At 37.2% G+C, this 17,500-nt stretch overlaps 1 protein-coding gene across 2 annotated transcripts in view; it reads right to left on the bottom strand.

Moving 5' to 3' along the window:
- LOC144977883 (uncharacterized) overlaps window positions 1-17,500 on the bottom strand; it is a 242,023-nt gene that overhangs the window by 75,119 nt on the left and 149,404 nt on the right. Inside the window, exon 1 of one of the 2 annotated variants that reach the window (XM_078923291.1) lies at window positions 3,367-3,490. The exons of the other annotated variant lie outside the window; for it this stretch is intronic. The gene's annotated coding sequence lies outside the window, so the exon portion shown is untranslated. Of the gene's footprint in view, window positions 1-3,366; window positions 3,491-17,500 lie in introns of those variants that run through there. 2 annotated transcript variants of the gene reach the window in all.

Here is a 17,500-nt window from a genome sequence, read left to right as displayed (position 1 = left end):
AGAGATTGCGAGTAAAGAGTCTTGCTTTTCCAAGGATTCAACAATGCGCCAAGCGAGGCTCGAACCTAGGACCTTCATCTCCGAAAGCGAGTATCATACCACACAAGACCACATCTCCGCACAACATCATTAACTCACTCAATCCTAGAGTCGTTGCTACTTTTCAAAATTAGAAAAAAAATGTATTAAAAATGAACATGTCCATAGATAGTTTTATTCAAATACCATAAACATGTGAAAATTAAGAACATTATTTTGATAATACGCCTATTATTTGTCTCAGAAAAAAAAGTAATAAAGGCATGGGGTAAAAGTAACCCCGAGTATGCTACGTATATTGTCGGTGTTAGGGTTGAGTGAGTTAAGTATCTACTTGTAAAAATAATGAACATTTTACTTCAAATTTGGGATTTACAAAACACATCTGAACAAGATAAAATTTGCTTGTTTTGTATCGAATGTGACAAATTTTCCTAGAATTGAGCTTTTATCTAGGACAATACTCATTTTACACCTGAGTACGGTGAGAGAATGTGAGTAAAGAGCCTTCTCCAAGGACTCAACTATGCGCCGAGCGAGGCTCGAACCCAGGGCCTTCATAACCGAAAGCGACTGTCATACCATAACAACAAATCGCTTCCCAACATCATTAAGTATCTACTTGTAAAAATAATAAACATTTTACTTCAAATTTTGTGATTATAAAATAAATCTGATTAAGATAAAATCTGTATGTTTTGTATCGAATATCACGACTTTTCCTACAGTTGGTAAGGAGAGGGTTAAAAAGCATAAAATAGCACGGTTAAAGGCTTAGTTTAGGATTATATCCTTTGAATGCCTTTGATGTGAGAAATACAATATTATGATCTATCAATAAAAACATCAGTGACTCATTAAACAAAAGAGTAAGAAAACATTTCTGGTCATATTGTTGAATTCTTAGATAATACAAATCTCGGTTGATCAAAGCTTTATAACATTCGCTTTAGAATCGGAAGGTCCTGGGTTTGAGCCTTACACATCGCATAGTTGAGTCCTTGGAAAAGGCTCTTTGCTCACATTCTCTCACCGTACTCAGGTGGATAATGAGTACCTGCCCGCTAACAGCGTTGTCTCTGACGGAAACATTGTGTAATATCGTCTAACAGGCATCATGTCTCGTTCTATATGTTTCGTGTTGCTCTTCGTCAGGGGACCCTTTGTAAAGCGCTTTGAGCACGTGTAGTGGATATTGCCCTATATAAATGTTAGAGTTATTTTTTTTAATGTCCAAGAACGCTCATACGGGAATGCTTTGAGTTTGTCAATTTGTCTGTCTGTTTGCTTTTTCTTCAATGCAAGGAATTGAATCCATTCTCCATCACAGCGAGTAGAAATTAAACGCAAGTTTCGTATTTGTGGCGACAATTTGAATTTTCATGCCGAGAGTGAACAAGAATTATATCATAGGATATGCGAACTTAAGGTTTGTTATCTGTTTGTTTTCTTTTGTTTGTTTTTTTCATCCAGTGTAAAAAATTGAATCCATTCTCAGCGAGTAGAAATTAAATGCAAGTTTCATTTTTGTTGCGACAATTTCAATTTTCAAGTCGGGATGAATTAGACCACGAAAAGTGAATAAGAATTAAATCATAAGATATGCGAACTTTACGTTTGTTTATCTGTTTGTTTGTTTGGGTTATTTTTTCTCTTCAATATAAGAAACTGAATTCATTCTCCATTCTATCGAGTAAAAATTAAAAGAAGGTTTCACAGTTGTGGCTACAATTTGAGTGTTTACGTCGAGATGATATAGAACCCAAGAGTGAATGAGAATTAAATGATAGGAAATGCAAACTTTAGATTTATTTAGCTGTTTGTCAATGTGTTTTTTTTTTCTTGAATGCAAGAAAATTTCACCCATTCTCCATCAGAACGTGTAGAAATGAAAAGCACATTTCATTATGGCGGCTATCTACAATTTCAATTTTCATTTCGGGATAAATGAGCCCACGAAACGTGAATAAGAATGAAATCATAGGCTATGCGAACTTTACGTTTGTTTATTTACCTGCCTAGTACTAGAAAAAATTCTTATAAATACGAATATTTAGGCGCCAGCTACAGAACTGCATTCTCCTCTTTGACTCAATAAATCTTTGTTGAAAAGGAAAGTTTAGTTCCTTAGAACGTATATCCATGACTTTGGAGCATTTTTGGACCATGCTGGGAGAAAATTGTTTATTTCTAAAGCTATTTGAAGTAGATTTTTCTTTTTGGTTACAAATTAATTTATGAAAAGTATCAAAGTGACAGATTTGAGAGTAGGCACGCACTAGGATGAAAATCAAGATCAGAAACAACATTGTGAAGGGAATACTGATTTTTTGGGGATATTTTTAAGGGACAGCGTAGCTCAGCGCAACGGTACGGTCTTTGGTTCGTATCCAAAAGGTACCGAGAGTTCGATCACCCGACATTGCCCTGTGTGACTTAGAGCAAGTCACCTCGCCTTAGCTCAATCTGCGGCGCTGCACTGCGGATAACGCCTGGGTTATTCTAGTCTTCCCTTGGAATAGCCCCCATAGAGACAAATTTCACCTATGGGATGAATTAAGGGAATTTTATTTTATTTTATTTTGTTTAAGTTGTATTTTCTTTCTTGGTTTGTCTGGCACTGTTTTATACACACTTGTTCAAATCGTTACCAAGTTAATTGTATCAAAACTGAGTCAAACTTTAGTAAAATCTCACATCCAGAGGTCCCTAAATGCGCCAATAAAATGTATAGTAAAATAAAGGGTGTAAAAATGTTTCTTATAAAAGATAATTTGTTTGTTTTTAAGGGTTTTACGGCTCTTGCAACACATTGAGATCAGCCAACCGATATCATGTCAGCGGCATAAAAGATACAACACAAAGTAAACGACGTTCCGGCCTTTTGTCCTTTTCAGGTAAACAAGAAAAGGAAATGTGAATTATTATATTGATATTATAGTTAAATCATTATAGGTAAAAATGTGTGTTTGTGTATGTATGTGTGTGTGTATTAGAGAGAGAGAAAGAGAGAAAGAAAGAGAAAGAGAGAGAGAGAAAGAGATAGAGAGAGAGAGAGAGAGAGAGAGAGAGAGAGAGAGAGAGAAACTAACAGTGTGAATAAGTGTAAAACTAACAGTATGAACCGGTGATATTTATATTTCTTTGTATCAAAACAAATTTCATATCCCTAGAGAAAAAAAAAACAACCCAATAAAACAACAAACAAAAGTACTTCATTAACATTAATTATAGTAATCAGTACTGTTAATATCAACGTTATCAGTGGATAGCAAGTACACCACCACCACCAACCAACGAGCTGGGCGTTATCTCGGAATACAATACCTATAATATCGAATATTATCCAAAATATCAGAATGTGACACGACACTTTCCGCGATTAATCTCTATGTTATTACTCCGAATGTGAACCGATAAAGTAGGAGAAAATAGTTTTAGCCCGTCGTTGCCATCAGAGTGATAGCATAGCGGTGATGATGACGGAAACAAACTCGCACGTGCAACTCACGGCGCGTCACATGAGCTCACCACTACCACCATCGGCAACATAACAGCATCATAATCTGCTGCTCACCACCGCATCATCATTACTCTACTCTCCACCCCCTCCACCTCCGACCGACACCATACTACCACCACCATTACCCCCCCCCCCCCCACCCCCCCCCCCCCCCGCGCCCTCCGCATCACGGAGGTATTATCGTCGTCGTCTTCGTGTTGATATGAAGAACATTGATATTGTCATCATCACCCGTCAGTATTTACCACCCGCCTGTAACTATGATCGGTTGGCTGAGCACGAAGTCACTCACTCTCACACTCTCACACTCATTCACTCACTCACACATTAACTCATTCACTCACATACTCACTCACTTACTCATACCACCTCCTCCTTCATCACCGCCGACAATATCAGCGCATCATCATCATCATCATCATCATCATCATCATCATCATCATCATCATCATCATCATCATCATCACTCACTCACTCACTCACTCACATACTCATTCAATCACACGCACACTGACTCAAAACTTCACTCGCTTACACACTCACACATTCACTCTCACCCAATCACTCACTCACTCACTCACTCACAAACTCACACACAAACTCACACACTCAATCACACACTCACTCACTCACTCACTCACTCACCCACACACTCGCATACTCACTCACTCACTCACAAACTCATTCACTCACTCATTCACTCACTCACACACTCACAAACTCACTCACTCACACACTCACTCACTAACTCACTCAGACAGTCACACAATCACACACTCACTCATTCATCCACTCACACTCTCACTGACTCACTCACTCACACACTCACACACTCAGTCACTCAATCACTCACTCAAAAACTCACTCACACACTCACTCACATACTCACTCACACATTCACTCACACACTCGCACACACACTCACACACTCACTCACTCACTCACTCACTCACTCACTCCCACACTCACTCACTCATTCACCCCCCCCCCCCCCATCTCACTTTTAGAAGCAGCTCAGTCACTCATTCACTCCCCCTCACCTATAGAAGTAGAACACTCAAAGTAAGTCACCAAAGACTGCATGATTCATACAGGTGATGAGATCTGATAGAAACGGCGGCCTGGAGAATTCCATGACATATTAATTTTTAGCCTGTCAAACAGTAAAGTTATTTCCGCGTATTGCGATTTCAATATTATGATTAGCGGTTTTCTGTCTATCTCAGTGACTTCTTATATAGGAGGACGAGTCGCCGACGAAATTTTACGTTCTACGGGGCCGGCCTACGGGGCCGGACAACCATCGGGACAAATATATACAGTGCAATATGTTATCTTTGGTTGTATTTATCTATCAATTTGTATGTCTGTATGTCTCTATATATCTATCTATCTATGTATTTATCTATCTATGTATATATCTATGTATCTATGTATCTATCTATCTATCTATCTATCTATCTATCTATCTATCTATCTATCTATCTATCTATCTATTTATGTCTCTATGTTTTTTTCATTATTATTTTCTCTTTATCTTCAACTCCCAATTCTCCACCTCCCTCTCCGCCTCTTCCTCCTTATTCTTCTTTTCATCCATCTTTAGATGTTACCGATTCCCGGAATTGATAAATGAAGAGAGAGAGAGAGAGAGAGAGAGAGAGAGAGAGAGAGAGAGAGAGGAAACGCACACATACACATACACAGAGGGAGAGAGAGAGATAAGGAGAGAGATAAGGAAACACACAGAGATAGAGAGAGAGAGAGAGAAAGAGAGAGAGAGAGATAGAAAGAGAGCGCGAGAGATAGGGGTGGTTTTAGTCCCAGGGCCTGATCGTTGTTGGGACAGGTATATGGTACTACATCTCTCTCTCTCTCTCTCTCTCTCTCTCTCTCTCTCTCTCTCTCTCCTCTCTCTCTCCTCTCTCTCTCTCCATCATCCGCTTTTCTATCCATCTATCTATCTATCTATCTATCTATCTATCTATCTATCTATCTATCTATCTATCTATCTATCTATCTATGTCTATGAATCTATATTTCTCTTTATGTTTCACCTTTTCATCATTTCGTCCATCTTTTCCTTCATACATCCATCCATCCATCTACCTACCGACTAATTAATCGATCTACCTTCATATCTATTTTTAAATATTTATTATGTATCTATCTATTCATCCACACAATTCATTTGTTTTCTTATTCTCTCTTTATTGTTCTCATCCACAACAATATCTTCATTCTCCTCTCTCTCTCTCTCTCTCTTTTCTCTCTCTCTCTCTCTCTCTCTCCCTGTGTCTCTCTCTCTTGATAGTATTTCGTACGTGTATTCTCCGTCATATCAAATCAAATAATTCTCTCTCTCTCTCTCTTCTCTCTCTCTCTCTCTCTCTCTCTCTCCTCTCTCTCTCCTCCGTGTCTCTCTCTCTTTGATAGTATTTCGTACGTGTATTCTCCGTCATATCAAATCAAATAATCCTCTCTCTCTCTCTCTCTCTCTCTCTCTCTCTCTCTCTCTCTCTTCTTCTCTCTTGTGTGTCTCTCTCTCTTTAATAGTATTTCGAACGTGTATTCTCCGTCATATCAAATCAAATAATCCTCTCTCTCTCTCTCTCTCTCTCTCTCTCTCTCTCTCTCTCTCTCTCTCTCTCTCTTTCTCTCTCTCACTCACTCTCGACCTCCCTCCATGCTTTTCCCCGTCTATTTTTCTCACAATAAAATGGGAGACACACACACACAACACACACACACACACAGAGAAGGAGAGAGAGAGAGAGAGAGAGAGAGAGAGAGAGAGAGAGAGAGAGAGAGGAACCAACATAGACTGCGGACAGAGAGATAGGTAGAGAGCAAAAACTAAGTCTGAAAAATGCCATTATTGACGTTCAGTTTCCAGACACCAGCTATTTAGTATTTTGACCATTAATTACTCATGATAAGTCAATAAAAACCCAGTCATCCGCATATTCAAGTCAAGAGGAGATGAGAGGTTTGGGAGAAGAGGAGGGCAAGATAGACAAAGCCAATAAATAGTGCACGCTACATTTGATTCGTCATTGCCTAATTTATGATTGTCATTGCGTCAATTAGTGAATGTGAGTGTGTGTGTGTGTGGTTTGTGAGAGAGAGAGAGAGGAGAGAGAGAGAGAGAGAGAGAGAGAGAGAGGTTGGGGTGGGGGGGGGGGGGAGCAGTGGAAGGAGATTAATTTTTTAATTACCCAAACAAATCACAATGAATGTAGACTCCACCTCACTAGTTCAATTCGTATTGAGAATGTATGATGTTGCGTTGGGAAGAGAGGTGGAAGGCGGGGGGGGGGGGGGGGTGGGGGGGGGGGGGTGTGTGTGGGGGGGGGGGGGGTGTTGGGTGGGGGGGGGTTGTATGGGGGAGGGGGTGTTTTCTGTTCAAAAGTGTGTGTTACAAGGTTCATGTACACAAAAGTTTCGGATTTTATTTGGTCAAGACTCACCATTTCTGTAGTTAGTGTAATCCGTGTTCAATCACGGCTGTCATTATTCCCAGACGCCTGTCTGGGGATAACCAATTTTTGTTATCCCCAGACACCTGTCTGAGGATACTATCCCCAGACGCATGTAGCAAGTGGGCAGAAAGATTTTATGCAAAATGCCAAACTAGGCGTGAAAAATACCAAATATTCTGGAAAAATACTAGTGGTTGTGTCCCAAAACAGTTAATATATCAAGTGATATTTAACACAAGATGAAAGTAAATAGTGATCAAATGTCAAATCCAGCTCTTTTTTAAAAAAATATTTTAAAGCAAATGGATCAATGAAATTTCTTTTGTTACTTTGATCTGAAAACGTCAAACTGGCAATTCGACTTTTTATTTTCAACCAGGAAGAAAGTTGTTAATCATCAAATCTGTTCATAGTCCACAAACCATTTAAATTTTCATTACCTACCTACCTGTTAACTTTATTGATCATCTCTTGTTTCTATAATTTGCTCATTCTGGCCACAATTTTGGGGACGACCGGGAATAATTTTTATGTCGCGGACGAATTCCTAGGCCATGGTGTTGTTCGCCCCAAAGCCCAAAACCCACACCTGTTATTTTCCTGTCTGCTTCGCACAAGACAATACAATTTAGTATCACACGTCCACCAAACTAGATCCAACAACATATTTTTATTCGAATCAGAGATGAAAATAACTACCGTAGCAAAACAAGGAAGCAAAAATGGTGGAAATATGCTTAGCCCATATATGAATTTTAAATATTCCAATAGCGGTGTGGATAGGCAGCTCGGGGGGTAAGGCCACCTTTCATTTTACTCCTTTTACCTGCACAGATTCGACCCAGTTGCGACCGCCGCCGCCCCCCCCCCCCCCCCACTCATTTTATTTTTTTTTTTACTTTTCTTTCTTTCTTCCCAATTGATTTTCATTGTTTTCACTTTTGTTCCGAGTTCCGAGCAAGAGTTTTTTTTTAATCAGTTGAATTTTTTATTTCTCCGATAATATTATTTCATTATTTAATTTGCTCTAGATCTATTATTGTTTTTTTTTTTTGTTTTGTTTTGGTCAATGAATAATAATAATAATAATAATAATAATAATATAATAATAATAATTAATAATAATATATAATAATTAATATAATAATTGTAATATTTGTTATTATTATTACTATTACCATCATAATCATTATTATATTATTATCAATAATAGTATTATTTTTATTATTAATACTCTTATTATCATACTATTACTATTACTATTATTATTATTATTATTATTATTATTATTATTATTATTATTATTATTATTATTTTTATTATTATTATTTTGTTGTTGTTGTTGTTGTTGTTAACACTATTCCCTGCTCCGAGGGAAATCTCTCTTTTTCTTTTTTTTTTTATATTTTGACCTAAACCTTAGAGTTTTTTGTTTGCTAAACCTTTATGTAAATGTTCCGTTTCTGAGCATGAATTTCTTAAATTGTTTTTATTTTTAAAACAATTATTGTTTTTATTTTTAAAACAATTATTGTTTTTTTTTTTCTCCTCTATCTGACCATTTGGTCGCTCTCTGAATATTTCTGTTTCTTTGCTTTTTAATTATTTATTCTTTTTAGACACTATTTGAGCTCGGAGTGGGGACGAATATATTTGCTAGAAACTAGAAAAAAAAAGAGTGAGAGAGAGAGAGAGAGAGAGAGGAGAGAGAGAGAGAGAGAGAGAAGAGAGTTTAATAATAAAAAAAAGAGGAGGGGGGAGGATGGATGGGACATTTATCCCCTTCAACGTTCTGTAAAAAGAAGACGGAATTTAAAAAAAAAAAAGTGACGTTACCAGGATTCGAACCCATAACGTCGATTATGGTCAAACTTCCAGGGCAGACGACTAAACCATTCGGCCATGACACCCACTTCGAAGTCGACGCATATTGTGTATATGTAGTAACAACTGATTTTAATGTTGGTTAATTTTATGTTTTTATAGATAGTTTATTAACTTTCCTTATTTCTATGTGCATCTGGAAACATTCCATATTCTGGAATGTGGATAATTGTTTAAAAGAGCGGAGTTTCAAATATGCGTCTGGGGATAATGAAAATTCGTTATCCCCAGACAGGTGTCTGGGGATAATAAATTTTTATTATCCCCAGACAGGTGTCTGGGGATAATCACAGCGTTCAATCACAAATAATGAATTAATTTCACTTGAATCGTTCTATTTTCTATGACTCTCACTATGATTAGTTCTGACTCAGGGAGGTTATAGTAATATTATTATTATGCTTTGGTTATGCGACATGTATTTCTATATATATTTTTATTTGATCCTGTAATTTTAACTCACTTCAAGAACATGTAACATGTTAGGAATCAAAGTCAAAACATATTGATGTGATAATGACTACCATAAGCACAGTTGCAAATCGTGTAATCCACTGAAATCTATCAATTATAACAATTCCATTTAAAAACGAATGATACACAACCGCTTGCTTTGGAAGTTTACAAACTAAAGAGGCAAACATGCAGATTGTTTTATACTTAAACTTCTGTTCTCACAAACAGGGATGCCAGATGGCCAGAGTTCTTCGAAGCCAATTTAGACTGCAAAAGTGACCAAATAGAACCCCACGTGGCCAAACACTTCAATTACTTTGACCTCCTTAAAAGACATCGATTTTGATTTTTTTTTATAAACTAACCTAGGAAAAGACTTGTATTTATTTTTTAAAAAGAAAGTTTTAATTTATAATATAAACGCGATTCTCTGTGTGCGAATTTTGATCATACATGTGGCCATCTGGCAGCACTACCCACACACCAACTATGACTTAACTTCTTGACACTTCTTCCTAGCAAAATAGCAGTATTCTACTAGTTGCCTTTCCTTTTCAAGCTGCAACTTGTGGATATGGGTGAAATTTGACCGTTTTTGTGTGGGGAAAAATTATCTTCGTAGTAAATAGCAGTATCTTAACCGTATCCATTACTTTAAAGACAGCATAGTCGGGAGAACGGTCGTCTTACTGGTGAGCCGGTCAGTTAAGGAATTTCTTTGATGACGTAAAAGTGACATCACTTCCCCACCCGATGGGGAAACGGTTGGGGGAAAGACGAGAAAGGAATGCCTTTGATTGTCACCGACATCTGCATATCATTACAGCCTGACGACAGGGGTACTGTTATATAGAGAAAAAAACGAAAGGCCCCGTAGAATGTATCGAGCTTTGGCTGTGAGCAGACCAGTACTATCAGTAGACAATGGTCTATCTACATGTCTGCTTGTTGATGCATCTATCTATCTGTCTGTCTGTCTGTCTGTCTGTCTGTCCATAATCTATCCATCAATCTATCTACACACAAATAAGTCAATCTATTAATTTTCTATATGCCTGTCCATTTACCCATCTGCCTATCTGTTTATCTATAGATAAAATGCGCTTGGCCAAGGAATTCACAACATTGCCATCCGGAAGTAAAACGGACCAACACACAAACTCGGTGTAACCATGAACTTTTATAGTCTGGTTAATACAGTTTAGTGAGAACAACTCACAAACGCGGATGGCAAAAACAATAACAAAGGCCTGAGTGACGTCATCTGCATACTATCTATATAGTAATCTCTATATCTATCTCTCAATTCCTCAATCTCTACGTCTATTCATCAGTCCAACCTATGTATCTATCCATATATCTATATATCTATTTATCTATCTAACTATCTATATATCTATCCCTATATCTATCCATCTATCTATCTATCTATCTATCTATCTATCTATCTATCTATCTATCTATCTATCTATCTATCTATTTATCTATCTGTCTTTTTATTTATTTATCTATCTATCTATCCATCTATCTATCTATTCGACCACCCATATATCTATCCATCTATCAGTCTGTCTATTTCTCTACATCACTATCTGTTTATCTATCAAGCAACCAAGTACTTAATCAATCATTCAGTCAGTTAATAAATATATTTATCAAACTAGAATCGGATGCCTTCGAACAAATTTGTCCCTTTTAGTTATATTTAAAAGTATTTAAAACAGTTCTAAACATGATAATATCATAAACCCCCCTGTTTCTAACGCCTACACATTATGACTATCGAAATGTGACAAAATAGATTTATTATTATTTTGATAAGATAAATCTATATGTGTGTGTGTGTGGGTGTATATGTGTGTTTATGTGTGTGTGTGTGTGTGTGTGTGTGTGTGTGTCCCATATTAATATAAAATTCAGACCCGACGGTAAAAAGTGTTAAAATTGGAGCTCCGTGGAGACTCGAACCACTTATCGCTTCGAGATAAATTGTATGTCACTTCCAATTTGGAATTTGGAAGCGTTATTTGGGTTGTCTTGGGTGAGAATAAGTTGTCTTGGGTGAGAATAAGTTGTGTTAGGTAAGACGTTGTACATTTCTCTTGAAAGTAAATAATTGATTAAATAAAGTGTGGCTATGTGGTCTAGTGGTATGGCACTCGCTTTCGGATCGGAAGGTCCTGGGTTCGAACCTCGCTCAGTGCATAGTTTGAGTCCTTGGAAAAGGTTCTTTACTCACATTCTCTCACCGTACTCAGGTGTAAAATGAGTACCTGGGAGTTAACAGCGTTGTCTATGTCCGAAAAAGATGTAATATTGCTTAACAGGCGTCATGTCCCGTCCTACTGTTAAATGTTGCTGTTGGATTGGGACCTCTTGTAAAGCGTTTTGAGCACGATTAGTATGATATTGCTCTATATTAAAAATCTCAATTTATTTATTTGTCTGAATAATGGATTGATACCACGAGAAGTTCAACGGAGCGTTTTTTTGAGTGCAAAATTGAAGATCAGAAATTTCGCTCTCTAAAATAATTAACCTTCAACATTTAAATAGATAGTATGCGCTTGGCTAAGAAGCTCATAACATTAGGCTTTTAACGAAATCGGGCCGAACGAGACGCCGAACGCCGAACCCGAACGGATATAGCCTTCTCACGTGACCATGAACGAGGTCTGGATAGTGAAGACTCTCAAGCGGTATGCAGCATCGGATCTAAGGTCACGTGATAGAGGATAGCTTGGGTTGCTGTTGGCTTGTGTTAGGGGAGGGGCAAGGTCAGTGTCATTCAATAGTATATAATTGTGCATGTGGCGCTCTATACAGAGAGAAAATTATAAATTGATTACGGGGGAAGGTGGGGGAGGGGGGGGGGGGGAGGTTGACCACAAAACGATCGAGGTGTTGGGCTTCGGGTAGACCATGATACGAAATCAAAGAGAAAAGGCCGCTGGTACTTGGATGGTGGATATGGTTGAAGGGTGGGGGGGGGGGGGGGGTAGTGACAATCAGCATGGGATGTATATATTAACATTAATAATTTAGGCAATAGATGACCAGGGATGTGTATTGTTTATGTACTGTTTGTATATGTTTGTGTGTGTGTGTGTGCGTGCGCGCGTGTGTGTGAAAGGGATTACACAAAAACACCTTTCTCTGTAGCTTCTAAATGATTACGTATAAGATAAATTTGAAAACCACATTGTTTGAATCAGCCCACTAATTAACTCATGAGCCTTGAGATGGTGACGCAACTATTACATACAAGACCTTGCAGTCGAGACGGCAGGGCTTTTGGGTTACACAACCACTATTTACCCATCGGTCAGTGGTACTCTTTGATGTATACAACACTCACCGCCTTTACGCAAAGCAGCCTGCCCATAAATCAAGAGATGGTCTCCTAACTGTTCACAAGCGAACTGTCAAACGAGCAATCGATGATTGGATAAGAATCTCAAGATCTCATTTAATAAGGTAAGTTTTGGAGAGGTGATATCCCCCCACCCGTCATCGGACAGAACTTTCAATGCGTTATATCATATGAGCTCCGCCTCCTCTTTCTATTCCGGAGTGACGAGATTAGACGAGAGGACGCGAGAAAAAAATGGTCACGTGTTGGGCAAGTCGATCGGTCGGCGAGCTTCGGTGTCTAACTATAACTCCGTATTACCATCCGGAAGTATAACGGACCAACACACAAAACTGTGTGTATCCATATGAACGTTGATAGTCTGGTTAATACAGTTCAGTGAGCATTACTCATAAACGAGGATGGTAAAGAACAATAACAAAGACCTGAATGACGTCATCTTCGTTCAATTTATTAAGATTAAAACACAACCTCGAGCTTTTATATATAGTTCGAAGATGACGTCACTCAGGTCTTTGTTATTGTTTTTTGCCATCCGCGTTTATGAGTAATGCTCACTGAACTGTATTAAGCCGACTATAAACGTTCATGGATACACACAGATTTGTGTGTTGGTCCGTTATACTTCAGGATGGCAATGTTATGAGCTTCTTAGCCAAGCGCATACTATCTATATAGATAGAATGCGCTTGGCCAAAGAGTTCACAACATTGCCATCCGGAAAAAACATGATCAGATTTATAATGTTTTTCTCCTCTGGATACACTTTTTTGATCGTCGGAGAAGTGTTTCATAAGGGTGTCTGCCATTGTTCCGATAGTTTTGAACCAGTTACTAAGTTACTATACGTCATTACGAGGGAAGTGACGTCATGACTGTTGAAGCCTATTACACAAGGTATACATCCAGTCCTCCGGAAGAGTGGTTTTACACTTCCTATGAAATAGGAACCAGTATCTTTATACACCACTCTATTATAAATATAGAAAGAATGAAGATGACGTCACTGAGCTCTTTGTTATGTTTTTTTTAGAACTCCAGTTGAGGGGAATAACGGATTTGTATTTTTTTTAATGTTTTGTTTGTTTCTTTGTTTTTTGGGGTTTTTTTTCTGTATTTGTTTTCTTTTCTTATCTTTTTTGTTTGTTGTTTGTTTTAGGTGTTTAACGGCGCTTTCAGCACGATTAAGGTCATTTAAGCGTCCGGTTTTCTTGTTTTTAAATTTTATTTTTGCTTTGTTTAATAAAATAAATTTCAACAAGCTCGTGAACCAAGAGTAGAAAACAATAATACGTTTTATTTATATAGGGAATGTAACCGTATGACAGAGGCCTTAAAATAAATTTGGTCTAGATAATTCTTTTGAAATATCCCCAAGACATCTTGTTGTTGAAATACTCTTCAACAGTCGTAACGTCACTTCCTTCCTGATGACGCATGGTAACTTAGTAACACTGGCTCTAAACTATCGGAACAATGGCGGACGCCCGTATGAAATATTTCTCTTGCGAGCATAAAATCATATCCAGAGGAGAAAAAAAAAAAAAACAACAACAACATAAATTTGATCATGTTTTGACTTTTACACATTCTGTTCAAAAGACATATGACAAATTTAGAGTCAGCATGAAGAATATAAAGTAATGATTTTTTTTTGTTTTGTTTAGAACCACGATGGCCGCCGTTGACGGGCGGCGTGACATCAGACTACTGAATCCAATTGGCATCACGCTTTCATCGACGGTGGAACGGAAATTAGAACTGGAATTAAAATTCAAGGTCTTCAAGCCACATGGCAGATCCATTTGCTGGGGTTGGGTATTAATGGATACCAGTACTTAGTACTTACTTATTTTACTTTACGCCCACTGGGTATCGTGACACAAGCAACAACATTGAATGTGTAAGAAGCTTTTTACATTTTTAAAAATTCACCAAAGATAATGATTTTACTGGCCCGATGAGATGTTGTTGGAATTGAAAAGATGCAATAGTCACAGAAAATGAATAGGAGCGATCTATATTCATGTTTTCGTCCAACCAAGTCATCAATCACATGATTTGTTGAGATATAATGATTGGATATTTCTCAACAAATGTAAACACACTGCTTTGTTTATGAAAGTTGTAAACATACACATGTGTCAAGCTGAACAAAATGACCAATCGAGATGTACAATTTTTCAAAAGCTGTGAATACTTCTCACTATGTGGGTCACTTTGAGCACATTTTGCAATGTGACCAATGACCTGGAGCACATGGAAAGGGAATATAGATCCTGCCCATTAACCTTCTCGGCCAATCTATAGATAGAACTGAATTAACGTCACTCAGGTCTTTGTTGTTGCTTTTTTTGCTATCCATGTTTAGAAGTAATACTCAATAATCTGTATTAACCAGACTATATATAGTATGGAGTTGACGTCACTCAGGTTTTGTTAATATTTTTACCATTCATGTTTATGAGTATTTCTCATTAAACTGTATTAACCAGACTATAGATAGTATGCAGATGACGTCACTCAGGCCTTTGTTATTGTTTTTGCCATCCGCGTTTGTGAGTTGTTCTCACTAAACTGTATTAACCAGACTATAAAAGTTCATGGTTACATAGAGTTTGTGTGTTGGTCCGTTATACTTCCGGATGGCAATGTTGTGAACTCCTTGGCCAAGCGCATTCTATCTATAAAAGTTCATGGTTACACATAGTTTTTTGTGTGTTAGTCCTAATACATCTGGATGGCAATGTTGTGAGTTTCTTAGCAAAGGGCACAGCATCTGCATGACACAGGGGAATGTTGGCGACTGTCATGCACAAAGCAGTAAGTTTAAATATATCAAGAAATAAAGATATATCCAATCGCTGCACAGCAACATATCACCTGATCGATGACTCGACCAGACGAGAACCTGAATAGAGCCCCCCCCCCCCCCCCGCGCCTCCCCACCCATTTTAATCGATCAGTATTTGAAGGACGAATTTTCTGGCCAAATCTTGTTTTTACAGTTACAACACTATGATCATTTAAAGTACCGCAAGCTAAATTCCCATCTCTTTTGGTCACCTCAACTCCAAATCACTGTTTTTTGGGCGTTTTGTTCAACCCGACATAATACAGTTTTGAGACGATAGGTCCATTATATATATATATATATATATATATATATATATATATATATATATATATATATATATATTATATATATATATATATAAATATATATATAAATATATATATATATATATATATATATATATATATATATATATATATATATATATAAGGACACTCACATTGTATCGTGTCAGGACGAATCGTTCGCCTACGGATTTACCTTCAGCCGAGGAGATGCTCCTACCGTTGAAACGATTTATGTTACATGCTCTAATTAATATTAACGAGCACTCGAGTATCGACGAGTATCCATCAACGCTCATATATTCATATATATATATATATATATATATATATATATATATATATATATATATATATATATATATCTTCTTCTTCTTCTAGGTTCCATGCCTGGTCCAGGCTTCGGATACTGCATGAATTATCTCTCTCCATTCCTCCCTGTCTCTTGCTTTTTCAAACAGCTCTTGGATTGTTAGGTTGGTGAAGCCCTTCAGTTGGTCTATGAGTGTTTTTCTTTGTCTCCCCCGGGCGCGTTTACCAGGTATTTTTCCACAACTTGCTAGGTATTCATTCTTATCTTTCCTTACTATGTGTCCGAAAAAGCATAGTTGTCGATCCGCTATTAAGGGCATTAGTTTCCTTTGTTGGTATGTTTGTTTTAGCACTTCTTCGTTCATTTTGTGTGCAGTATACGATATTCTCTGCATCCTTCTCAAGCACCACATTTCAAAAGCTTCAATGTTCTTTTGTGTTTCTGCATTTGTAGTCCAGCTTTCGCATCCGTATAACAAGATTGGCCACACGTAGGACTTCAAGACTCGGAATCTAATCCCGAACGACATCTGTTTGTTTTTCAAAATGTTTCCCAGGTCCATGAAGGCCTGTTTGGCTTGAGTTATTCTTGCTCGTATATCTCGGTTACATCTTCCATCTGTTGTCACTATTGAACCTATATATATATATATATATATATATATATATATATATATATATATATATATATATATATATATATATATATATATTGAAATTCATAGAGGTTTAAAGAACAAATAAACGGACCGAACAGAATCAAAAAATGAAAATGACTTTTTTCAGTGTAAAGAAAACCATTATTAGTAACAAGAATAGGGGAAAAATGTCGTGACGTCAAACCCTCCACTCTTTTGGTTCTTAAGTCTTTGGGACAACGTGTGTGTCTGTAAATAATCCTTCGAAGTTTATATAATGATTAGGTTACATATATTGGCAGATTTATGTTAGTAGCAGGATTTCTAGGCCGTAAAAAAAAGCGAATATAGATGATCTTTATTGACGACCAGCATATTATATTTAGACTAGAAAATGAGATACTATCACTTTGAAACCAGAAGGTATGTATTTAATCCTCCGGAAGAATCGTTTTACACTTCCAATGAAATTGGAACCAGATTTTGGACATCACACTTTCCATCTCTGTTGAACTGGAACAGATCTAAATTCAGTTTTATCCGATTTACACTCAATCCTAGAGATTTTTGTCACTTTTAAAAGTTGGACAAGAATGTATTAAAAATGAGCATGTGCATAGCAATTTTTATTCAACTATTGTTAACATGTAAA

The sequence above is a fragment of the Berghia stephanieae genome, chromosome 8, assembly GCF_034508935.2.
Source record: "Berghia stephanieae isolate SIO BIC M18660-M18661 chromosome 8, UCSD_Bste_1.3, whole genome shotgun sequence".
In the NCBI taxonomy this organism is placed as follows: Eukaryota; Metazoa; Mollusca; class Gastropoda; order Nudibranchia; family Aeolidiidae; genus Berghia; species Berghia stephanieae.
Note: the sequence above shows the minus strand (reverse complement) of the source record. Positions and strands in the feature narration are given on the sequence as shown.